This window comes from Apodemus sylvaticus, chromosome 2, assembly GCF_947179515.1.
Source record: "Apodemus sylvaticus chromosome 2, mApoSyl1.1, whole genome shotgun sequence".
Lineage (NCBI taxonomy): Eukaryota > Metazoa > Chordata > Mammalia > Rodentia > Muridae > Apodemus > Apodemus sylvaticus.
The window spans coordinates 71,136,206-71,163,977 of NC_067473.1; the positions used below are offsets into that span (position 1 = coordinate 71,136,206).

The window sequence follows — 27,772 nt, forward strand, 5'->3', positions numbered from 1 at the left end:
GGAATTGGTTAGGGGATATCTAGAGTCCCCAAAATATTTCTAGGCAACATGAAGTCTCTTCCAGCTGGTGAGGAAGAATGTCAAGTAGCACTGAGGTTAGTGTGGTCTTGGGCAGGTCCTCTCACATGGTTGTCATTGACCACTTTCTTCAAGATTGCTGGAGCTTGCCCATAGCTTCTAGAGAGTGTGGTTTGGTCATTGTCCCTCTGAGGCCCAAGCTCCTCCCCTTTGTTCCTAACTCCGTTTTAAGGAGTCCAGGGACAGACTGATAGGCATTCTTTCTGCAGGGGCTGGAGGGGAGGAGGTGATACAGGTTTCATGGAAAGATGAGTAGCTCAGATAGGTCCAGAGGTAGCCTGAAACATTACAATAAGTTTGGAATGCCTGGTATTTGAGGAATGTAGCTGGCCTCAGTAATGGTGGCGGTGGCAGCAGCTTAGGACAGAATGGTGGCCCGAGCCCAGGGACTAGAATGTGTAGCTAAGGCCTATGGTCCCAAAGTCCTTCCAATATGGGGTCAATAGTCTTAATATAGGGTTAAATGGTGTGAAGGGCAGGTGCAGAAAGGATGGCCAGAAGAGGCAGAGTGCAGATGGTGTAAGTTCTAGGGTTCTGAGCCTGTGAGGGTTCCCCCACATGTAGGTACCCTTATACTAGAGGCCCACTCTCTTCATCAGCTCGTCTGCCTCTGTGGGGCTGCAGCTGCCATGTACATAGGGGATGGGCTGGGACTTTTCTCAATCAATCTTGTACAGCAGAGGTGTGAAGACACTCCAGGCTTCCCTGCGTTCATTACCATGGACAAAGTGCATCTGGCTCCCACAGAAGACAACCAGGATGAGGTGTTCATAGGCATCAGGGAGCCTCACATTCTTGTATCTGTTGCCATAGGTCAAGTCCAGCTCTGACTCCTCAAGGTTGAAGAACATGCCAGGCTTCTTGGTCATCATCTTGGTATATACTGCCTCATTAGGCTGCACACAGACGACCAGCTCATTACACTTACACTGCTGGTGGAAGATGTTGCCTGCCACATCTCAGAACTGCAGTCTTACCTCAGCTTTGCATTCATTCAGGACTTTGCCACAGCGCAGGATGATGGGTCACCCATCTCACCATTCATTTTCCCCATAGAGGACAGCCTCTGCAAAAAAATGGCAGTGGTGGAACCACACTGTACTGTGGGGTCATCAAAGTACCCATTGGTAGCTTCTCCTTTTCCATTGCAGTTTCCCACATACTGGCCAAGGACCACATTGTCAGTTTCCACCTCTAAGATACATGTCAACACTTTGACATCACAGACAACATCTGAATTTGTAGTAGCAGGCTTTTCCATGGCCACCAGATACAAAATGTGCAGGAGATATTTCTGTATAACATCCCTGATGATCCAAAATTCATCAAAATAGCCCCCACTACCCTGAGTACCAAAGGGCTCTTTAAATGTGAGGATCATACAAGCAATGCTGGGTCAATTCCAGATGGGGCCAAAGATCCTGTTGGCAAATCTCAGCATCATGAAGTTCTGGACCATCTCTTTGCCCAGGTAGTGGTCAATGCGGTAGATCTGGTCCTCACAGAACAGTGAGGAGATGTGGTTCGACAGTTGATTGGAGCTCTGTAGGTGTCTCCCAAAGGGCTTCTCTACCACGATACGGTTCCAGCCTGTCTGACTCATGTAGGCCTCTTGAATATTCTTTTATTTTTTATTTTTTTATTTTTTTATTTTCTATATTCTTTGTTTACATTTGAAATGCTTTCCCCTTTCCTGCTTTCCCCCTCCCCATAAGTCCCATAAGCCTTCTTCCTTCTGCCCATTTCACAATCACCCCACTCCCATATCTCTGTCCTGGCACTCCCCTACAATGCTGGATCAAGCCTTTCCAGGACCAGGGCCCCCTCCTTTATTCTTCTTGGGAATCATTTGATATATTTATTGTGTCTTGAGTATTCAGAGCTTCTGGGCTAATTAATATCCACTTACCAGTGACTGTATTCCATGTGCATTCTTTTGTGATTGGGTTACCTCACTTAAGATGATATTTTCCAGTTCCAACCATTTGCCTAAAAATTTCATGAATTCATTGTTTTTAATTTCTGAGCAGTATTTCATTGTGTAAATAGACCACATTTTCAGTATTCATTCCTCCATTGACGGACATCTGGCTTCTTTCCAGCTTCTGGCTATTATAAATAAGGCTGCTATGAACATAGTGGAGCATGTGTCCTTATTGCATGCCGGGGAATCCTCTGGGTATATGCCCAGGAGAGGTATAGCAGGGTCCTCTGGAAGTGTCATGCCCAGTTTTCTGAGGAACTGCCAGACTGATTTCCAGACAGGTTGTATAAGCTAGCAATCCCACCAGCAGTGGAGGAGTGACTGCTTCATAGACTGTGGAGGGCAAGGCCAGGTAGAATAGATGGTTGGCCGGCATTCTGTGGTGCAGGGCATTCATGTGGATGTTGAGGTGCTTGTAGGAGATGGATCATCATACTGGCCAGCTACATGGGAGTTATGGGCAAAGAACTCCTCCAGCTTGGGTCTTTCATCTGGAGCGGCTTTAAGGAAGGACTCACTTTGCTTGAGGATGCCATCCACAGTGAGTTGTGAGCAGGCATAGCCCGCAATGAAGATGTCTTTGGGTAGAAGGCCATCCTGGAACAGGCACCGGATGGTGGGATAGATCTTCTTTTTGGCCAGGTTACTCCATGCACCCATGATGATAAATATGTGTGTATCGGCTTGATGGAAGGCATTACCCTGGTACAACTCTTCCCTCAGCATCCCACACACCTGGGTCCAGCTCAGGGCTACCTGCTCTGCATGATGTTATAGGAGATTAGTTGCTATTGCCAAACACATTCACAGATCTGGACTACACAGCCCATTTGCAGGGAGATTCTTAAGCAAGAAGGTAAACAATTCAAAATAGCTCAATTCCCTCAACAACTGACCATATAAACTAGACCCACCCTCTCCAAGAGTATAAAAATAGTAAAACTGCTGAGAGTTACTCTCAGACAAGCCAAGATGCTTAGAAGAAGTAGTATCCATCCAAGAATCCTGAAACAGAAACCCAACCAGCCTAAGCTGCCCGAAAGAAGCAAGTTTAGTGGTATTCTATGGACAAGGCTCAGAATAACTGGGACACCAGGAAAGGACACTCTTCATCCTGTTGAGTTACCATGGGCTGTGCTGTATCCTTTGGGTTTCCAGCCTTTGTGAGCTGTCACTCTGGGGAGAGCTTTGGTGATTTGCATTACACTTTGAATAATTTCCTCTCCTGTAAGTAACCCTTTATAAGCCCAATAGAAATCATTTATAATAAGTTTATCAAATCCTATTTTTATCGATGGTTCTTAAACACTTTAACCTCCCTTTAACCACCCATCAGAAGTAATGGAAAAGAAAGGATATGGGAGAAGTGGACCTGTTCAGGAAAATTCTTTGGAGCATCTCCCATTTGTGTTGTCTAGAAATCAGCAGTTCAGTTTGCAGGTGGGTGGGTAGTAGAGCTCAATCCACTTACTGATATTTCACAGATAAAGTAGCAGTCCACTTTGGTAGAGTAAGGTTAGCAACAGCAGTGACAGGACCTAGCAGAGGCAGCTCAGCCTCAACCTTGGCCCAAGTCAGCAGGAAGGGCTAATAGGAACACCATGAGAGGTTCTCAGCTATGCCCCTCTCAGGGAAGTAGAGATTATGGGAAAGAAAGACCCACAAGCATTGCACAGATAGCTGTACCAGCAAGCCAAGCTCTGTCTCTCTCATTCCATGGAGTCCTATTTATACATTCCAAACATTGCATGTCCTCTGTGTGTCTTGCCTCAGGAGGAGTCTTGCCTCATCACATGCGTCAATCAGCTCAAGTCCAAGGAGTCCCACCAAATGCAGTTCAACTATGCAATGTAAGGAAGAGTGATACATGCATGTTGTTCAAAAAGAATCCTTCTTCATGTGTCCTTTCACATGTTTACTTTAGCAGAACATCCTCTCTTCTATGTCTGCTTCAGTGAAACGTTCCTTCATGAGTCTGTCTTAGCCTTTTATTCCTGTGCCCACTTTAACAAAAGGTTCCTTCTCGTGTTTACTCCAGCAAAACATCATCCAACTGACTTTCCAAAGAACCCTTGAGTTTCCACGTCAATCATTATTTACCAAGTTGAATGCTGCTGATTGTATCTATACTTTTGTCTGTTTTCGCTTTCCTATCTGGGATGAATACATGTTTGTTCATGTCTTCTCTGGAATAGTACCTGACAATACCATATTCCAGGCACAGACTATACAACTTCTCAACTCTTCTTTCATAACTATATAGCGAAAAACATTTCAGAAGAAGACAGAAAACAACAGAAGAAAGAAAGAATCGAAACTATGAGGGACAGCATCTGTAATTTGCCTGAGGTTTGTATTAAGATGTTCAAAAAGAAGCAGATAACCAGCACAGAGGACAGATATTCCAGGCAATGGAAAAAGTACAGAAGAGAGACATTGAGTGTAAAAGACTTTGTTTGCAAGCAGGAAAATCTCATCATCATCTTGAGTCCTTCAAGAAATTGACAGCTAGTAGAGAAGGAAAATATATGGCTAGAAATTTAAGGAGGACCAGAGGTGGAAAGGCCTTAGTGGTTTTGCCTATGAAAAGGATCATGGTTTATCCTCTAAACCATACAGGAGAAGTCGTGGAAGGATTTTCTGGGGAAGTCATGTTTTGTATCATTAGTATTTTCTCTAGTGGTTTCAGTGAAGCTGGTGGAAGCCAGTCACGTAGCAACCATACAAACAAGTGGACAAGTGAAAAAGGTAAACCAAAGCATCTTAGACCTGAGTGAAGAGATCCAACAGATATAGAGGGAGGAAAAACGGCAGCAGGAAAGGAAACCTGGTTTCCATGTTGGAAATGGCTTCTGTGAAAGATTAAAGTACCCTCATTACTAGTCTGTTCACAGTGCCTTAACTGAATATCCCTGTAATGATATCACATATGTCAGTTAAAATATGAGTTTGCTGGGATCTGAAAGCAGTAACAACTGAGCAAGAGAGGAAGGCATCTAAAAAACAAACAACACCAGAGAATCTGAGGGGATTAGAAGTAGAAGTAATGAGAAAAAAAGAGAGAAAAGGAAAGAGGAGCTATAAGACCTACAGTGTTGAATATGGCAGATAGTACCTACATGTATTTACTTACCTGTATTTAAAATGAACTTCTTATTGAGATACACTAAAGCTGTGAAATATATAACCAGCCCTGAATATTTAGCAGAATTCAAAAACATCTTACTAATCATGCATGTTGATTCTATTTTAAATTAAATAAGATATAGTATCAAAGTTATATATGGAGACTTGAGATAGCTCAATTGTTAAGAGAACTGGCTACTATTTCAGAGAAACCTAATTTGGTTACGAGCACCCACAGGACTTTAAATCTAGTTCAGCGGGATTTGGGTACTTACTTCTGGCCTCAGATGGTAGGTACCAGGCACATACATGGTGCATAAACATTCATGCAAGCAAAAACACTGAAACACATAAAATGAAAAACTAAATATATAAAATTCTATATGATATGTGATACAGCATGATAGGAAATTCTGTCTTAGAATCTTCTTCTGTGTGCTTGAGATTAGACAGAATGTGGCTAATGGTGACTGCATCTTTTTTGTCGTTCTTTTGCACTGGTGAGTTAAAACTTCTAAAGATTCTAGCAGAGCTCAGCAAATGATCTTTCCAAACTGTTTTATTTCTGAACAATGGGCCTTCCCAGGAGATCTGTGCAACTGGCTTCAATCCAAAATCCTCAGCCCCTTTTAATTAGTTAGAAGTTTCCTTAAGCCAATAACATCTCCAGAGACTATCTTTACTGCCTTGGAAGCCAGGTGTGTTGGTTTTCTCTTAGAATATTAATTCCCTATTCATTAAAAATAAAGTAAGAATTCAATGGAGGAAAAAAAGAGGACTAAATTAAGTAGATGATATATTGGTTGAGTACAAGCTAGAACTTCATGGTTCAATGATTAATTTCTCCACTAAAATACCTGTCAGTTATACAATTTTGAGTATATCACCTAATATTCCTGCTTTTAAAGTTTTCATCTTTGGAAGACATTGGTTTCAGCTACTTAAACAAAGGCTCAATTACAAGTTCTTAGACATATCTGAAATGTATTACTTGATTGTCCTTTTTAACGTGTTTATAATGGCATATTTAAGGCTCCTTCTAGACTGAGTCTGTAAGAATGAGAACAGGCCTGAGCTGGCATCCCACTGAGATTCAGATAATCATCTACTCTCTCAGTGTAGGGTAGAAGAATGAATGAACGAATGAAATCACAGCATAAAAAGGGGCTGTGAAGTTATAAAGAAAGAAAATCAAAATTGCAAATGGAGAAACTAAACAGTGTTTTATGGAGGAGATGACATTAGGATCAATTTTCAAGTAAAGAACAGGAAATAATAAGAGACAGAACTGTTTTGGGAAAAAGACCTTAGAAACTAAGGCAAGTGACTTAGACTGGGGGAGTTGCTCCAAATTCTGAGAATGTGTGAAAATCTAAACCCTGAGGCTATTCACTTCAGTGTTATGAATACGTTCAATTTGGTACCCACCAGAGGAATGACCATTGGAGATAACTCAGGGAAAGTAAGTCCACCTTCAACTCATTCCCTCCCAAAGGCTACCTGCCAGTTCTTCCTCACACATCCTTTTCAAGTCAGTGGTCAGTGATGCCTGGAAGAAAGTGCATGATAAAGGGATTTAATAGAAGTACTTTAAAAATAATAGTTTGCAATCAACAAATCTTCTCTATTTCCAGTGATTAGAATGAAATAGAAAAGCAGGTGGAGTACAACATAAATTTTACTGAAGAAGGATTACTTGGAGAAATTAGATTTCAGCTGCCGTGGAAAATGGGGATGCTAGAGAAAAGTCCAAGGTAAAAACACAGCTTGTAACAGTACCATAGCTGTCCTGTGATACCTTTCTGCAAGACTACTACATAGGACAATGAGACAGATACAGCACAATTCAAAGCATAAATTATGACAGCATAAAATAGAGTATCTACAAGTTTTACACATGAATACCTGAGCCAAGAAGAGTCCCTTTCAAAATAGGAGGAAGGTAGAATGGTCTCCTGGAAGACCTTCTACCAGAAGATCTAGTAGTAGAAGAAGCTATGACAACCATGTGATTATGGGATGGAGAGAACAAAATAAGAAAAACTAAGCAATTTTCAGGAAAGTCAGAAATTAAGGCTAATTCTTCTTAGTCTCTCTAGCCATAATAGACATGTTATATTAAGAAAAGGCCATCCAGAGACTATCGTACTTGGAGATTTATCCTGTAAACAGCCACCAAACTTCGATACTATCATGGATTCCAAGAAGTGCCATCAACCAAGGGGTACATATGGTTCCAGGTGCAATTTTTGCAGAGGAATGCCCTGTCTGCCATTGATGGGAGGAGGTCCTTGGTCCTATGAAAACTCTATAGATACCCCAGCATGGGGAAACTGAGGGGGGATAGGTGGGAGTGGGTTGGGCAGACGGGCATCTTCTTGGAGGCAGGTTGAAGGAGGATGGGTTGAGTGTTTTCTTGGAGGGGGAAAACTGGGAAAGAGTATAACATTTGAAATGTAAATGAAGAATATATTCAATAAAAAAAAAGAAAGAGTTTATGAGATAGGTCTGAAGTACACACCAAAAGTATGCACTTTAGACAATCTTCAGGATGATGCTGATGCTACTAGCTCATGGGCCACATTTTGAAAATGCCAATATTCTAACTTCTGCATCTTGTCTGCCAGAGGAGTAAAAAAATGCAACTTACATGATGGGGAAAGTTAGTCATGTGAGCTGTGATGTCTTACAGTTCTGATATAAGTAAGCCTATTATCTTTACTCTATCTGGGAAAATCAAAGAAAGTAAATTTGAAATCCCTTAGGAAATCCTAGCATCCACCTGAGAACTAATTAGCTTCTTCTCAAGACTCAGGTGCTTTTGTTCTTTGTCTGTATCACCTGCTATCTCAAGTGTACATGTTTTACATTACTTGTAGAAAATAAAACTAAATAATAAAAAATCCCAAGTCCATAATTCACTGTTTTTATGGGGGAAATGAGCCTACAATATAACATGTATGTTAAGTGGATAAGTCTTTATTGATAGTGTCCCAGCTTATCCACTAGCAATTTAATGATTTTCTTTCTCTTTTTTTAAATGCCCCAAGTTAGAAAACAGAAACATTACAATAGATTAAAGAAAAAGAATGTATTAGTCTATTTAAAAATGAGGGAAGAGTAGAACGCAGACTTCTGTCACCTGTGCCAGAGTGCAGAGGTCTACATTTCTCCCCTCAGCTATCCGGAATGATCTCAGTGCACTGATCTAAGGGACACCTTAGTTTTGGTAGCATCTGCATGTAATCATTTGCACTACCCCTTGCTCACTCTCATCTTCTCCTCAGAAAGTACTACTCTACGTTGTACTTAGGGCACAAATGACAGAGTGTAGGGGTGTATGTCTTGGTTAGGCTTTCTATTGATGATGAAACACCATGACCAAAAGAAGCAACATGAGGGAAAAGGGTTTATTTCATCTTATAGCTTGTAATCCATCACTACAGGAAGTCTGAGCAAGAACAGAAACCAAACAGTAGAGCTGATTACTGCCTTGAGCAGCCTGATTTTTTTATAATACCCAAGGCCATTATTCTAGGGGTGGTATCACAATGGGCTGGACCCTCCTATATCAATCCCTAGTTAAGAAAAATGACCCACAGGCATCCCAACAAGTCAATATTGTAGGACCTTTTCCCCACAATATTAAGGTTCCCTCTCCCCAAAATACTCTAACTTGTGTCATTTTGACATGAAACTAGCCACAATAGGGGAAGTTGAGGGCAAGTAAAGGGAAAGAGATTTTGAAGGCAGCATAATCAAATATTACACACTTGTGAAAATATGATCACGTACAAAACTAAATGTCTTCCACAGAGGCGAACTCCAGTAAGCCTAAGTCAAAATCAAACAAACAAAAACTTATTTGTGGGAATGCAACTGTAGATGTTACAACAGTAAATGACTAATTTGTCACAAACTAGACAAATTTTAATGGCAAATGGCGTGTGAACGACAGGTCTGACTGGTGTAGTACTGGATGCATTAAAGTGGGTGATAACCAGAGACAGTTGTGGGCCCTACTGACATTGCCCTAGTTCTTGATTCCAGAGAGATTCAAAGATTCACATCTGTAGTTCATCATCCAGATGCTCTTGATTTAATATCTCTGCATCATGTTGCAGAATATCCCATATCAGATAATTTATAAATAAAGATGCTGATGATGATAATAATAATAATAATAATAATAATAATAATAATAATAATAAAACCAGATGCCCCATGGGAATGAAGGCCAAACCGAAGGGACCACGGCCAGAGCAGGCTCAGTGGATCCTGGTGCACAGGCATTTGTCTTCCCACTATTAGCACAGAGCAGAACTGTTGAGACAGAGTTCTGAAGTCTCTTGTATATAAGCACTAACCCCATTTATGTATTCTCTACCCTCACAATTTGCTGCTGTCCCTATAGTCCCACCTTCACACATGACCACACTGAGTACCAGGCTTCAGTGGATAAATTTTGAGGGGACACAGGCCTTCTTCCATCAATACCATTCTTTTGTCTACAGAGCATCCACATTGTGAAAGTTAAGTTTAAACTTTTGGAAAACTTCTCTTTCATTTCTTATTTTTATTCATTCCCTTTGCAATGTAATTATTATTACATCAGCTCACTATCTGATGCTGGCTGTTGAGCTTAAATGAATCAAAACTATTGCTCTTTAAAAGAAACATGGAAATCTTGCAAGATACATTGCATACTAATTAAAGTTCAAGAAGCCTGAGGCAAGAAAAAAAGATAAGCTGTTGCTTAAGTTATGCAAAATTATTAAATATTCAAGATTAATTAAAATCTAGGAAAAGATTTTTTTAAGGTACCACTTAAAGTTTACAGAGAAGTTAATGCTTTTGTTATTAACTGCTTGCTATCAGACTAGCTTGATGAATTAAAAACTTCAACTAGAAACAGCAATAAAAGTACATTTAGAAGGTGGATATGATCAAAACACATTATACAAAATTCTCAAAGAACTAATAAAAAATGTTCATTTGAGTTGGTCTAGGTAATTTTGCGTCTTCTTTTAGTTCTGCAAAAAAATCACTCATAACTGTGCCTCAATGTCTACTTTGTCACAAATCATGGGAGAAATGTTTGTATTTTTATTTTTTTCAAGAAAAGGCTTTGTATTACAGGATATTTGATCACTACCTTAAACCCTAACATTGTGTTGTTTACTGAAAAAAACAGTTTCTAGTTGTGGTGTGGCTCAGCCTTAGCAGAAACCTTTAATCACTCTGTCTGGAATGTAAGAGATTCCCTTATACCTTTAATCCCAAGATTTAATCCCAAAATACCTTTAATCACAAACAATAAAGGTTAGTTTATAGAATGAAGCACCTTTCTTTGAAAGAGATATCAAATTAAGTGGGAGACAAAATGACAAGTCAGAGAAAGATTTGACAGGATTGTATATGAGAGCACATATTCTTTCATGAGGAAAGAGGAAAGAGAGGCTATTTAAGAGAACATAAGAGACAGGGGGAAAAAGAGGCAGTTTTACTGGGACTGTTCTACCAAGAAAAGTTTCAGAGAGAGAACAACCTAGATAGACACAGATGAAGACAGAATGAGGAGGCACCGATAAATTAGAAGATACTGCCAAAGTTATTATAAGGCCAAACAGCCATTCAAGAGAAGCTGAAAGAAGCTAATTTGAGAGTGGAGAGAAATTTTGAGCCAGAACAGTTGAGTTGACCAGCCAGCCAAAGTTCAGAAAGAGCTAGAAAGGGTGAGTTTATTTAGTAGTAAGTTTCCAAGGCTGACACATTCTAGGCTTAGATAAATTTGTGTGAAGGTTAGATGCTTTGAGGATTAGGCCTACAGTAGCAGACAGATGGAGGCAGTAAGTCTCTGAGAATACAATTATAGTATTATAATGACCTTGCTAACAAAAAACATCACACAGCAGAATTAAGGGAGCCACTCAAATAAATACTTCTCTACTCCCAAATTATATACCTGAGTGAACTTCTAAATGTTTTGTTGTTGTTATTGTTTTGTTTTGTTTTGTTTTGTTTTGTTTTTTAAAGGGATTGTATTCCTCTAAAACCTATCCTGCTGGTTTTCACAATGAAAAGTTTCACAGTATGAAATCAGAAAATTTGTCTTGGCATCCTGATGAAAACCTCCCCCCCCCACACTGTTTTTTTAAGAATTGTACAAATGAATTGGATTACCTGTGGCATTTCCATACATGTATATATTATGCATTGATCATATCCATACATATTTCTTTTTTGTTTTAATTTTCTACATTCTTTGTTTACTAACTTGTTTCCTTTCAACACTAGCATCTCTAAAGTTTTCCTAGCAGCTTCCAAACGTTGAATCTGTAACAAATGTATGGACGAAGATGAGAGCAAATACCTATTCTTCCCCATGAACAGACTCAAGAGTGAATGCTTATTTTCTAAGTAGAACAATCCTTGCCTTTTGTCTTTACTCCACCCCCTGCCTCTCCTGCCCTGTTTCACACCACAGGGTGGCTCCCCATGGCTTACTTGTGCAGACAGCCAAGAGGAGAAGCTTTCTAGTAGAATCAAATCTTGGCACCACAGGAACCCTCATGATGGCTTGACAAGAGCCCCCACTGTTCCTGGGCAGCATAACATTTTAGCTTTTAGACCACAGAGATGTAGACAAATGGCCAGAGTGTGGGAGACATTTTTGGTGTTGTTGTTGTGGTTGATAATATTTAGCTGGAATATTTAAAAGCATAAAAATAGAACTCCAAGATAACATTTTTTGTTTGATGACTTTATTCACAAATGAACTCTTTCTATTTAAGATTAAAAATAAGGCACATTAGAACAGAAAAGGCAGACGTTACCATAATTCCCAAGCTTGAGCTTAAAATCTGGCTGGAATGTTCTTGGAAGCTTCATACCTGTGGATGTGGCAGACTAACAAATGTACCCGGCAGGGGATGCCGTTAAATTGTCCACCAGTGATTTCTGTGGCTATTGGCTCAGCATAGTACCAGCATTCTGTGTCAAGTTCAGAGAGTATTCTGTTTCAACCTCATCTCATATGCCATGCAGGAGGTACCATGGCCTGCCTGTTCAACACAGCCAATTCTCCAGAAGAATCATTAGTCATGGTCTCTCCAAACCCCTTCCTAACAAATATCATCAGCCCTTTCTGATTCTTTGTTTTGCTACCAGCTGTGGCAAATCAGACATAGACAATGCAGTCAAATGTCCTTTCCTGTCCAATTGTCTCATCAATTGAATCCTAAAAAGCAGCAATTTTTACCAGGAATACAAAGAAACAAGTTGATCTTTGTAGATAACACTATTTTTTCAGTAAGGGAAATAATTAAACTTGTTAATGGCATAGATCTGTGAAAGTTAGGAATTGCACTGTTCGCCAAGTAAATAGTGTTAGAATCTAATGCAATACTCTGCACTTACTCTTTAAATCCGATAGTACAAGCAGGCTGTGTGTCAAAATGTCATCTCTATTGAGGAGCTATTAAATAAAATTCCTCTAGGAGTGTCATCATTCTGAAGGGTTTGGCACAAGATTTTAAAGTATTTCTTGGTGGTCTGAATACAAAATAACCCAGGCACATGCTGAATACCCCAAGTGGTAACATTAAAGTGATTTCTTTAAGTGCTTTGGTACTGTCCAGGGGAATAAAACAGCCACACAGAATGGACATGGGAGGGAACAGAGCTCAGGCTTGCTCCTTGACTATTTCCCACGAGCAGCACTGCCGGGACACACCAGAAGAAGCTCACTTCCTTGTTTTTCATGTGTCTGTAGGACGAAGCATCCCACTGGCAGCAGGAGGCAGGAGCAAGGCTTAAATGGCGCCAGAGCAAAACATTATTTAAATGGATGTACTTCAGCAATATTGTGGAATGCTAAGAGTGTATTCATCTATAAATTGATTTTGTATTCTGTCATTGATATTAGGAAATTGTGTAACTCTACTTTACATTAATAAGTACTCTGTTGGTGATGATTTCTGAGAGCAACCAATAACTCTACTTGCAAGTCTGCTTGCAAGCATGAATTTCTGGCTTGTGCTCTAAAACTGAGTAAATATTAGGGATTTAGCCTTTTGAGAACACAAAATTTATGGCAACAAAGAACATGATGAAGTATTTGCTCAGCATTTATCCCCAATAGAGGACTATAATACAATTATCATTGGGTCTTCTGATAATACAAACTGCACAAGAAAACAAAAACCTGTCCCTGGAATACACAAATGCTCTTCAGAGGAGTGCAGATGGAAATTTACACAAAGAGTTTGGTTTCGACCTTTATATCATTATGAATTATATATTATTACTGTCTCAAGTTAAACTGTTTGTGCCTCATTGTTAGTTTAGCAGCTAACATATGAGTGGGACTTTTTGAAAAGCAATGTTTAATATCATTTAAACTGTTACTTTAAAATTAATTTTCACTGAGAGGATGTTCTAATAGCTATGTTCCCACTGATAGTTCATCCATGCATGTACAAAGAACACTGAAATTAGGGATGACCACTAAGATACAATTTGAGAGAGAAATATTAGTAGATGCAAGATGTTACAGATTTTTCTTGTCTGTACAGAATTGCTGCTTCAAAGTCTTACCAGGGATTATCTTCTCGTAGAATATAGCTGTTCTATCTATCATTCTATTAAAATATTAAGATACACATAAATCGCATGAGCATCCACAATTTCTAAATTATATAATTGAGAGCACTGTCCTCTCCTGCCAAGGACTTAGGTTCAGTTTCTATTATCCTTGTGATATCTTATAACCATGTTTAATTCCAGTTCCAGGCCATCCAGTGCCCTCTTCTGACTTCTGAGAACACCATGCACAAACAAATTCCACACAGGCAAAGCACTCATGCATATAACATAAATCTAATTATCTAATATAACCTAAATGTATTTCTTATTATATTCATATACAAATCATATGTACAAATTCATGTATATGGCAATAGATATAAAATATATATTGTTCAATATTTATTCTTTTTATATTGACTACATATAAGATCCATAATATTTGAGTAGTCTGGTAAAAATTTAGGACTGGTATCATCATGAATTTATAATCATCCCATAACTTGTTCCCTATTCCTAGAATATTTAGATACTGAGTGGACCCTGGCAGGTGTGAACCATATAAGCCCTTATATACACAGAAGATATTCAACAGAATCACTAGATAATCAAAGACCTTGAATTATTCTTGGATATGGCTATCTTTAGTATTTAGTCTAAACTTTAAGTTCATAGCAACTTCAGTGGAGAACTGTCAGATTACTTCCTGTGGACTCAGATATGTTGCCCATGCAGTTTCACAAAAGGTTTTAAATACTTCCACATATTTTTGCTAAACTCACATAATGCTATTTATTTTTTTCAGACATAAAAGTTAAGTTGCAAGAATTGGAATAGACCATGCCAGTGAATTCATCAAAGCAAAAGTCTTATAAACTTACCTCTGTTTTCAGAATTAATTGGAGGGTAGAGCAGGGTGAACTGCATTTATGAAGTGTCATGAAATGTAATCAGTGAATGTGTCTGTATCGAACTACAGTGACTAAGGCTGTGTGAATGGCTCAAGGTCTAGCTGAGTGCACAGTAGGACAAGCTGAAACATGGAGATGTTTTCGACTAATTATCTCTTCACTGCAAGACATATGATGAAAACTAAACTCAAACTATTGTTGTTTATTTAATCCTTTTATCAGTTCCCTACAACAATAAGTGTTTCCTTCCTTCCTTCCTTCTTTCCTTCCTTCCTGCCTTCCTGTCTGTTTTCCTTCCTGGCTGTCTTTCTTCTCTCTTTGTTTCTTTGTTTCTTTCTTTATTTCTTTCTTTTTCTCTGCTGTCTCTCTCTGTCTCTCTCTCATTCTCTATCTCTCTCTGTCTCTCTGTCTCTGTCTCTCTTTTTGAAATGTCTGTAGCAGTTTTGAAAGTAGTTGAATTTAATACAGAGTAGTCATTTAATTAAGTTAGTGTGTCTAGGTTGATTTTTGTCCCAAATATCATAAAATCATCCAAGCAATAATTTATATGCTTACAGAGATATCTAATTTAAATACATAAAATACTAAACATATCTTTGATGGTTTTAATAATTACAGAACATGTCATTCTGACATTACTTAAATCACTATGTGTCTTTAAGGGAGAAGCGAGTTTCTAAGCCTAATCTTCAGGAACACTATAGACCCTTGACACATTACAGCTTTATCTTACTGATATTACTGATATTACTTATTTAAATACCTGCTGTCATATAAGAAAATGTCCAAATAAAACCACAATATACACATGACTATTCACCCCAGATAGGAAACCCCAGGCAGACCAAAGTAATGAGTCTACCAGAGTCCAGTTTGGTGAACCCAGCAAATCTATTAGGGTTACTTATGGGGACATGGATAGCTCAAAGGCAGTTATATCACCAAATTTCAAAAGACATGGCCCTGGACATCTCTGCACATGTCTGAGAATCAGGCCTCTGTTTCTGGGCTGGTCAGTGTCTTCCCTCTCTGACAGCTGTTTACTACCTCCATCTTCCTGGGGATGTGTATATGTGAGTTTGTAGCTTTTCAGCTTTCCATAACATATAGAGTTTGTTTAATTCATATGTCCCAGAAGCCTCTAGGTCCTTTTCCTTCCAAAAGTGAAAGCTTCAATTCAGAGGAAATTACCACACAACACCATCTTTTCTAGTAGGTTTATTATTTTTAAATTGTTTATGCCTTCAATAATTTATCTGTGCACTGTGTTAAATTACTAGTAAGGTTATCACTATATAGCTCTGGATGGCCCAGAACTAGCTATGTAGGCCAGGCTGACCTTGATCTCATAAATATTCACCTGTCTCTGCCTTCTAAATGCTGAGACTAAGGACCATCCACCACCACACATGGCCTTAGACCACTCTTTCAATAAATCATATCTTAAAATCAAGATCATGGCTATCACCCTCCAGTGTGTCCCAGGTACTCAGTTAGTTCTAAGGACAACTCACTTGCCTGAAGATAATCATTAATTATACCATTCCTTGATATCTTTCTTGTCCTTTCCTTCTAGTTCTCTAAATTTACTTTAGCAAAATACAATTTTTCCTCCTTCCCTTTCTTCTACCTTACTATCACTCCATGTTACATTATTATGATATTCTGTAGGCATCCTCCATTTCTTTGGTTCTATCACATTCTAAACCATTTGCTCAGGAAAAAAGAAAATACTGTATCAAGCTGATCAAATGGAAGCTGCTAAGATCTTTGTATCTCGTAGGAGAAGAAAATTCTGCTTAGAAGAAAATCATACACCTGTGTTCATTGGACTTATTCTGAAACCCACAGCCTCTAAGTACAAATGAGACCGAGGCTGCACCACGCCTCACTGCTCTGTGTGATTAGTCCACTCCACTCTCACACCCCTTCCACCTATTGTCCTCCCTGTTTCAGCTGATTTTGTTTCTTAATATATGAAAATACAAAACTAATAAACTAAATAAAAACTAATAAAACAAATATTGTTCTTTTTAAGTAACAATAATCAATGTTGTCCCATTTGTTTCCCTCCTATTTTTGAAACTTATCTCCAGGATTTTATTCCTATCACGGACATTTACATCAGCTTTTAGCAACCTTCAAGTTGCTCAATGCATCTGGAGTGTCTCCATGTTCATCAGCTTCATCACTAGCCAGTGGTAGTATTTGAAACTGGCCACTTTCCTAAAATATTGTTTTAGTGACTTTCATTTGTTTTTCCATGATAATTCAGTTCCTTGGCCCCTTTTCCTTTATCTTATTCTCATTAAGAGATTTTATTCAGGGGCAGGAACCATTCATATAATAATGGCTCAACATTATATACCTGCTCTGTGGTTTTATTGAGTTATAGACCTTACCTTCATAACCTTGTTCATTCATCTAATAAGATTCTTGCAAGGTCAAACTACCATAAAAATGAAATTTCCCTTTTTTAGTGTTCTCCACCTAAGGAAATATCAGCTCAACTTGTCTGTTTACTTAGCTAAAATCTAGGCTTCATTGTTATCTCTTTGTTATGTCCCTCACATTGAAAATGCAGCCTGTACCCTCAAAATGTTAATATATCTGAAATCCAATTGCTTCTCATGATTGCTTCCATTTTCACTCCTGGACCATTAATTAACTGGATTGCTATAATAATTTCCCAATTGATCTTCCTGCTTTCACCCTTGACCTGGCCTCCGCAGTCTAATTTCAGATCAGCAGCCACAGTGGTATATCAAAATTTACAGACCATATGAAGCTCAAGAAGAAGGAAGACCAAAAGGAAGACCAAAGTGTGGATGCTTTAGTTCTTCTTAGAAGGGGGGCCAAAATACCCATAGGAGAAGATACAGAGGCAAAGTGTGGAACAAGACTGAAGGAAAGGACATCCAGAGACTGCCCCACCTGGGTATCCATCCCATATACAGTTACCAACCACAGACACAATTGTGGATGCCAACAAGTGCTTATGGACAGGAACCTGATATAGCTGTCTTCTGAGAGGCTTTGGCAGGGCCTGCCAAATACAGAAGTGGATGCTCACAGTCAACCAATGGATTGAGTGCAGGGTCCCTAATGGAGGAGCTAGAAAAAGGATCCAAGGAGCTGAAGGGGGTTTCAGCCCCATAGAAAGAACAACAACTATATGAACCTTCCAGTACTCCCAAAGCTCCCAGGGACTAAATAACCAACCAAAGTACACATGGAGGGACCCATGGCTCCAGCTGCATATGTATCAGAGGATGGCCTGGTCAGGTATCAATTAGAGGAGAGGCCCTTGGTCCTGTGAAAGCCCGGTGCCTCAATATAGGGGAATGCCAGGACAGGGAAGCAGGAGTGGGTGGGTTGGTGAGCAGGGGGAGGAGGGATGGGATAGGGGGTTTTCAGAGGCAAAATGAAGGGGAAACATTCAAAATGTAAATAAAGAAAAATCTTAAAAATGAGATATTTCATCCCATTCAAAATGAAAGACAAAATCTTAACTAGTGGGGTTTTATTTAGAAATTGTTTTTGTTTTCAGATGATGAAAATATACATGTTTAATGGAAGTATTTCAACATGGTTCAAACATTTGCCATCATTCAATTCCAAACAATGGAAGTTGCCTTAAAATAATCATGAGACAATTCTGAGACACTCAGACAGGTACTACAAAGATGAAGGTTTTCATTTCTGTCTGTAATATCACCATGTCTCTTGTTTTGCAATCTCTTCTACTATTATGAGCAGAAACTTTATTATAATTAGTGGGAATATCATTGTGAAAATTTCCTATGATATAATCCCCAATTCCTTTGGTTTCAACAGCTTCCATGTTGACAAACTCAACTCTCTTGGATAGACCTAGAATCTAGAGGCAGAATAGTCTGTTCACATCTTCCCTTGTCTGAGTAGCTAACCCAAACCAAACAACCATATATCTGTTTTCTATTTCTCTTTTCAAATCAAGATTTAAAATTTAGCCTGTTTATTTTCTGGAACTTTCCTTAATACAATTATTGTGGCTATGCCACTTGTTATAAATGGGTTTGTTCACCACTTATGTCATATACTCAATATCTTAGGAGGCTTTCCATCGCTATGGTAAAACACTATGGCAAAAAGCAATTTGGATAGAAAAGGATTTATTTAATCATATATCTTATATTGCATCATGCAAGGAAGTCAGGGCAGGAGCTCAAGTAGGGCAGAACTGGATCAGGAGTTGAAGCATAGACCATAGGATAGCTGCTTGTACAGTTCCTCATATCTTACTCACCTGCTTTCTTATATCAACCTAATGGTGACATCACCCACAGTAAGCTCACACATCAATCATCAGTAAAGAAAACACATTGCAGGCTTGTCCACAGATCCATCTACTGTCGGTATTCTCTCAGTTAATGTTCTGTCTTCCTATATGACTCTAGCTTGTGTCAAGTAGGCATTAAAACTAGCCAATGAAAGAAGAGAAGACATAAAGTACACCTGCTCAGTATGGGTTTATTGCTATTACCTTGAATCTCTCTTATTAACATTGTTTTCATTTTGACTTGATAATTTTTTACTTAATTTTAATTCTGGCACTAAGGATTTAGCATGGCATTACCAAGCAAATAACACATATTTTATTTAATTCACAATTACAATTGTATAACTCAAACATTTCTGTGTTAGTTGACTTTCAATGTTAATGTAGTAACTTACCACTATAGAACATTAATAACAGTCTGTTATAGAGTTTATGTTCTTCCCACAGTTGGTGGAATTAAAAATGTTGTAATTGACAACTGCTAAATTTATGGACAAACTTGGTGTCACGTACCTATAATGCTAAGACTATAATAACCAAGACTCACATGTAGGAAGTTCCTAAGTTCAAGACCAGTTTGGTGTGAATAATGGATTCTAGGACAAAATAAAATCAGAGAAGTCAAAGGTGTCTGGAACTACCTTTAGACCAGGATTCAGTGCAGTCATTAATAGGACTGAATGTTTGATGGAATGCACACAAGTAGTGCCTATATTACTCTTAACCCAATTAAACATGCTTTTTTTTCAAAAGTTACTGTGGAAGTAAATAAAAAACTTACATGTAGCCATTAGTTCATGATTATGCTTTAAGAAGGAGCTTAAGCCTTTCTTATTTATAATAATGGTATAAACATTCAAGTCCATTGCCAGCTGACTGAACCTGTATGAGAATGCATGTAATGATGTAAAAAAAAAGTCTGTGTCATTGGACAGGCTTTGTTCTGTATTCCAGACTCTGCCTTCTTTAACCATGAGTCAACCATGAATCCCTTGGGTTGTACCTTCTAACATGAAACTTCATGTTAGAAGGTAGCTTGCAGTCGAAATATTCAGAAACTCTTTTACAGAGCAGAGCTCCCATGGTTTGTAGCCTAGGATATGCTCTGTATGTCTTGCCCCACTAAGCAAAGCATGGACTTTCCTTAACACTGTAGGAAACAAAGAAGTGCACAGAAAATTGAAAGCCACTCAGGCTTCTGCCTGTTCTGGAACCCTTGTGGCTTTTGCATTCTCAGAGTGCCTGCCTCTGCATTTGCCTGTTGTGTTCTAAGATATCTGCAGTGACCTTTGTTTGTTTCTTTTTGTAGCTTCAGTCTCTAATTCAAGAAAAGCTCATAACTGATCTGTAGTAGACAAAGAAAACTTTTAGTTAAACCAATGAAATAATTGACTAGTACTTGTAGGATATTCTTTTGACTAGAATAATCACAAATAAGTATAATACCAAGTAGTTTGTGATAATAAACTGCTATATGGATTGCTGGATGAAACTAGCATTGTCTTTTATGTGACATTTCTCCACAGTGCTCCAGGAAAACATTCTTTTTCCTTCTAGTTCTGGAATCAAAGAAGTTCAAAACCAAAGCTCTGTCAGGATTAGTGTCTAGGGAAGGTTGCTTAATATCTCTCAAATGGCACCTTCTGGCTAAGTCCTCTGTGAAGAAGGAGCTTGTGTCCTTACATGGAAGAAAAAGAGGACACTGGCTTACACATCAGTCTCCTTTGTAAAGGGATAGGAGCTTAGTGACATAATCACTTCCAAGAGACCACAGCTTTTCATATTATTGTACTGGGAATTGAGTTTCAATGCGATTTTAAAGGAAACATCAGCTTTATTTAAACCATAGAAATATTCAGAGGAATGGAAGTCAATCATCAAGGGAAATCTGGAAAGGCTTAATGGAAGAATTATTCTTTCAGCAGGCAGAGACAATAAGGGAATATGGACAGTATAATTCCTGTCAGAGCCAACAGAGCCAAAGGAGACCAAGCAGGGAGATGTTGGACATGTGGGAGAAAGTTTAACAGTAGTTTGCCTAAACTATAGAAAGAGAACCATCATAGTTGAATGCTAAGTCAGAAATCAGTTCTTTGAGAGAGCATGTAGCCAATAGGAAAAACCACAGGGAGCTTATGAAGTACATAATATTCTCATTGAAAACTCCTGGAATTGAATGGCAGTTACAATAAAGTACATGAAGAGAAACACTATTGGAAAATAGACATTTTTCCCAGGGATGCTTTTACTCTTCACACACGCAGGTACATGCACCCTCTGTGTGATGCATTTCGCCACAGTGCTCCAGGAAACCAGCCTTTGTCTCTTCTTGACTTCAAGAAGAGAATGAGTTTAAAGACACTTCAAATGGTAGATATAACCCAGTTGTTTTGTTCATAAATGTCTTCCACTCATTAAATGCAAACTCAACTATGCAATTTTTAGAACTGAATGCTGAAAGGAAGGCGTAAAGGCAAAGGAATGTGACATATTTAAAACTTCTATTTAAGTTAAAAATTAAAAAAAAAACCTATTGGTTCATATTCTTTCAAACTGAAAAGTAATTTCAATTGCAATGCAAAGACCAATAAACCAAATAAACATTGATTTAATTGTTTGCCTGAAAAGAAACACTCTTACAGAAAGAAGGCAGCTTTATTTGTCTCTGGACAAATGGTAACTGGGAAGAAAATCACCAAGACTTTAGTACATTTTTGCAGGAATATTTCCAGAATGTTCTATACCACAATGCACCCTCAAGTCTTCACCCAACACTTGACCATTTATGACTGCCCAGTAAATGTTTGTTAAATAGCTTAACTCTTTCTAACTGTATACCATATATTAAAAGTGTTTTAATCACTATTTGATATCTTAATCTTTCAAATATAAATGTAAGGCGAGGCCCCCCACATGCTCTTCTTGAGTATCATTATTCTCACTTAATGATTAAAATTGGCAACACAGTTAGCTTTATATAAATTGCAATTCTCTTGATTGCTATTCTATTCTATGCCAGAACGTAAGACTCAGATTAGAATAAACATTTCTTTGTAAATATAATTGCCAGTTATTACTCAGTTTGTTCTGTATAAGCTACCACTTTATGGTATATTGGTTTGTAGAGGCCATTTATAAATCAACATCTCTGCTTTGTGTACTGCCATGATTCACATAAAATGAAGGCTTATGCTTTAGAAAGATAAAACCTGAACAAAGTGATTTCCTCTATTTCATTACCCACTCATGCCCTATCTGATTTTCTAAGGTTATATTTGACCTTATATTTGATAGAGGTGAAAGTGGAAACTGGAAACTGGAAACTTACAGTCAGAAACCTCCTTGTAGTTGTTCTCATATTCCTGCCTTCCATGAGGTCACAATCTGCAAAAACTGTGATTCAGAAATAGCATGGTTAATCACTTGCATGTAGAATGCAGACTTTAGATAATAAAATGGCCACTTAAATATCTGAATTTTCTAATTCTCTTAGAATTATGTCCTATCTTCAATGAATTTTCTGATTAGTGAGGAAGCATGTAAAGTAATGTCATTTAGTGGTACTTTTTGTTGTACATTTAAATTTAGACAATGAGCTTCTAGATGGATGCATTCATGTGCTTTTGAAGTACAGTCTTGCTATGTATTTCAGGCCATCATTCAACTCAAAATCCTCTTGCCTCAGAGACCTTTTTCCTCCACTCCTAACTTTGCCATTTTGCCATAACTAGATAATATTCTACTAGGGAAGAAATTTACATTAAAACAAATAAACATACATGGGAAGATTCAAACCACAGTACACACTTGGCAGTTATTTAACAAGAACCATGAATTAGGGACTCCTGTATTGTGTACATGAATATGATCAGTGTCAGTACTTATTATTTTGTGGCAATTAATTGTAATTTATGTTAATGAACACAGATTATAATATGGGAGATTATGTGTTCTACCTTAGACATCAGAGAAAAGCTCCCAGAAGATAGAAAGCAAGCAGGGTTCAGACTGAAGAAAACCATGCATGCAACAATAGATTAGGGAGCATGGAGGCCAGTTTATAATTGCCGTGTAAAATTCTGAGTGAACTGATCTGAGCCACTGTGAAGATATGGATGGTAACCATTCTGCATTTCTGCTTCATCTGAAAAGTAAATCTTTCTTCCTGCCAACTGGCTACAAATCTTGTGTCCATGCCATATAACCCAATAAATAATGGATTCTTCCTTCTTCCTACTACAAAGGTGATCACTTCTACCTCTTTTGAGTCTTGTCTAGTTTTTCAGTATAAGCTTGCCCTGTATGATGTATAGATACCAAATCACTGCAATAAACATTTAAGCTTAGGTCTGTTCCACTATTCCACAGTTGCTCTACACTTGCACCCTTATAACCTATTTTCTAAACATTGAAAACATCTAGGATGGTTGTCTCTTAAACTGTCACTTAAAACTGTATATCTTGAGCCCTTTTCTTTAGATGATCTTGGTGTTGCTTGACAAGATAGACTTTCTCTTCTTGATTCTCCAATGGCATTCATTTGATACTTTCTGATCAGTGTTCCATTGCTTCAACAATGTGCTGGATTGATTTCCATGTTACGACAAATATTTTCCCCCTGTTTGTTGGTTTCTTTTAGTTCTACCAGTTTGCTTTTGCAGACTCCTGTCCTGAATTCTGATGTCCTGGGAAGAGGGGCATCATGTCAGTGAAAGGCTCTTTCTCTTTTGGATTATCTCACCCATAACATGGATCTGGTCTCTGGGGACTCCCAAAATTTAATGTCAACTCAAGGTCTGCACTTTATAGCATCTTTTCTTTAAAAAAACAAAACCAGTTCTTCAAATAAATTTAGCAAATTTAGGGCATGAAATATGTCCCATTTTTCTTGTTTGCTGTGTAGAGAAATACATAAATATCTAACTTAATATTTTAGGTCAAGAAACCATGAAAAATTTATTTTTAAAATTGCTTACAGCTTGGGGCTGGAGAGATGGCTCAGCGGGTAAGAGCACCGTCTGCTCTACCAAAGGTCATGAGTTCAAATCCCAGCACCCATATGGTGGCTCACAACCATCCGTAAAGAGATCTGACACCCTCTTATGGTGTCTGAAGACAGCTACAGTGTACTTACATATGATAAATAAATCTATAAATAAACAAATATCTTCAAATAGTAAAAAAGAAAAGGAAAAAAATTGCTTACAGAAAACTTACTCTTCATCAGCACTAGGAAATTGTCTTCTCCTTGCAGTACATTGTTTCATTAGAAGTCTTGGTGAGTAGCCTCTTGGTAGCAATAGAATCCTCTTCATGTGATGATAATCCAGTTATGAATATACAATGCTAATTGTAACCTGGAAAAACAGCAGTTAGGGTAGAGGGAAGAACAATTAACTTCATTTCTAGAGAATCACTGATAAATCTAGAAATCATGATGAAGTTTTTCCACAGATACTAGGGAAAGATCTTTCATTTAGGTAGGAAAATCTAAACTCTACTGAGTGAATGCTCAAGTCAAGTGTCTACCTGTGATGAGTAATAGTGACTATTACTTGTGAACTGCCACCATTCCAGACAGGTGATAGAGCCAACATATAACCAACTACCAATAGAGCTACTGGAGTTCCTCAAATGTACATCATACTTTTTGCTATTAAAGACTTTTTCCAGTAAGAACCAAGCTACCATACTCTGGCTTTACTGCCATCTCCAGATCTTTCCACACCATTTTTCTCCTTGCTCTTTGCCTCTAATTCCTCATGACACTGTTTCTTAAAGTTATATGATCTTCTTTTCTCTCAGTGTCACCTGTATACAAAGGCTCACTGAGTTACCCATAAAAGAATAGAGTACAGCCTAGATATCATATAATCTTTGGAGCCTCTGCTGAAGCCCCAAAGTTACATTCCTTTAAAAAATACTATTGTGAGCCTGGTCGTGGTGGTGCATGCCTGCAATCCCAGCACTCTGGGAGGCAGAGGCAGGTAGATTTCTGAGTTCGAGGCCAGCCTGGTCTACAGAGTGAGTTCCAGGACAGCCAGGGCTACACAGAGAAACCCTGTCTCGAAAAAAAAAAAACAAAACAAAAAACAAATCCCCCCAAATAAATAAATAAATAAATAAATAAATAAATAAATAAATAAATAAATAAATAATACTGTTGTGAAAATATATCCCTTCCCTTTATATGAACTTGCCTCTTTATTATTATATATACTCACCTGATTATATACACTCACCTGATTATATACACTCACCTGATTATATACACTCACCTGATTATTTGAATCCTGACTGCAGCCAATCATTCAGAAAGCAAATTGAATAATACTAATTCCTTTGCAGCTATATGTGTGACTATATTTAAGGCTCATGCTTATTAGGACTATCAGACATTTTATTAGTCTGTCTTAAGTTCCCGGTAGCCTGATCATCACCAAAGAGCAGAACTGTTCTCTGTCCTCTGTCACTTTGAATAGTTATTGTGTCATCTACCATCTTCCATAGTACTTTTTTTCAGAGTTTGTGTCTGTTCTTAGAGTGACTAGTTTACATTCAGTTTAAGACAAAATGTCTTTAGCTGTAAAACCCCAATGGTTTACATGTTATTTTAGTTTGCCCCACATATTGTCATGGGGTTGAGAGTATAAAATTTTATGGTAGAAGATTGGGTCTGGGATCTGGTTACTCATAGTAGTTTACTTTGCCTCTAAGGCACCTTCTAGCAATTTCTCTTGAAATACACATAACCTCATGTTTGCTTTGTATCAGCAAGGAGATCTTTCAGGTGGGATGTTGAGGACCAATTTTGACATTTGTTCTGAAAGGCCAAGATAGGAATTTTGTTCTTCAGCTTAGTGATACTGTAAAGTATTCGACCTAGTTTTCAATTTTTCATAGTTTCCTCAGCAATGGCAATGTGCAGGAAACTGTCTTTCTCCTCCATGTCCTACAAACTATAACTGAATGGCATGTGCCTCTGGGTGTTTTGAAACTGCCTGTGGGTAGATGGAACCATGTTCATATCCAGTACTCTGTGAATCTCTAACAGATTGAAAATGTCAAAATCTAAAAGCAACTTATCTTCTTTGATATGTCTTCATGTTTTATAACCCAAGTAGGAACAATGACAAAGTTTTGACGTGTTCAAACATTCCAGAACCTTGAAATGAGCAGATTGAACTGCTTTGTTGCCACTCTAAAATGATACAGGTATTTTAAAGTGTTGGAAAACCCTTTATACTCTATGGATGTTCTTGTCATCAGGTCACTAAATGATATAAACCTAATTGACAAAAAAATACGAACAGTATTGAACCTCACTGAAGGTCACAGAGTTTTCAAAGTTAAACTGAGAATAGAAAATAGAGAAATTGTTCTTGATGACTATTTGACAGGGTTCAAGGTTATATTGCTGCTCGACTTCTCGGTAGTTGTGGCTTCATCTGCCACGAATGTAAAGCTTAATGTAATACTTGAAGCAAAACCTTTCTCTTCACAACACTAATTATGTTTGAATTAGACCAGTGAAAATGGAGTCCTATATTTGATCACTAGAAACCTAAACTCATTTTCCTATATGAAGCACCTTTAACACTGTAAGTTTATTATAAAATCTAATTAATTCCATCCAAGTTAGAGATTATATATTTATTTTGTCTAGATATTCAAAGTTTTCCCTTTAATTTCTATATTAAATTTGAATTGTCTCACAATTTTGAAGGAAAAAGAAGTGCATACATTCATATTTAAAGGCTCATAGAATGCCTATTAGCCTGTACTTGAATGTGTACTTTTAAGAAATATCAAAATGAAGTAATATTTGCTCTACTTATGATTAATTGTTCTGTTTATGTTATTGAGGACAAATAACAAGGAATAGGTAAAGCTGGTGTCAGTTATCTCAAAGAATGTGTCATTATGTCATATGTCTAATCCTTCAAAATTGTGGCTTTGGGTTTAAAGAAGGAATCTAGTCTGGTAAAATCTCAGCCCTTCATGTAGATGAACCATAATATTCTCTGTGCACTATGACCATACCTTTGGCTTCTGAGAAGTTATACTTACCCTATTTTCCTCCTTTTGAGGACAATAATTGCCTAAAACTATGGGTGTCTCTTTTGTTAATTATGCCATGTTCTATTATGTCTGACTTTTGATTCTACCTGGAAATGGGGAGTGAAATAATGAATTTACTAGAGTTGCCATGGATTTACTCAATAGCTTCATGCTCAGTCTTTACCAATGGAGAGTGAAAATGGAAGTTAATTTTATTGAGTCATGTAGCAGGGTATGTTTTATGTGATTCAGTGTCTCAGGCACAGTCAAACAAGTATATCAAATATATGAGAATTTAAGAACAATTCACATTTACTCTAATAGTAAAGATTTTGAATATTTCATTTATAATTTTAAAACATAATCCTTACTATTTCAGCTTTAAAAAAATTTTATTCATTCTTTGGGAATTTCACCTCATGCATCCCAGTTCCACTTATCTCCCTGTCCTCCACCCTGACAATCTGACCACACCTCAAAGGAAAAGAAAATCTCATTGTGGAAGTTGTAGTATGTCAGTGTGTCCCACAATGTAGACCCTATTGCCCTCAGTTCTTTACCTGAAAATTTTGATGGTAATGAGCCGTTGGTCTGCTTCAAAGCCTTTGGCTTCTGTTGCACTATCAATTCTAGATCCTTACCAGGACTCCTCTCGGATACCCTGTTGTTGTCCTGGGTCATGGAGATCATGAAGCTTTGTGTCTG

The 27,772-nt window shown here is 37.9% G+C and overlaps 1 protein-coding gene and 1 pseudogene across 1 annotated transcript in view; one reads left to right on the plus strand and one right to left on the minus strand.

Moving 5' to 3' along the window:
• Positions 1-27,772, plus strand: part of Cntnap2 (contactin associated protein 2) — a 1,662,736-nt gene that overhangs the window by 653,662 nt on the left and 981,302 nt on the right. The window lies entirely within an intron of this gene.
• Positions 468-27,748, minus strand: LOC127677201 (glucose-6-phosphate 1-dehydrogenase X-like; annotated as a pseudogene).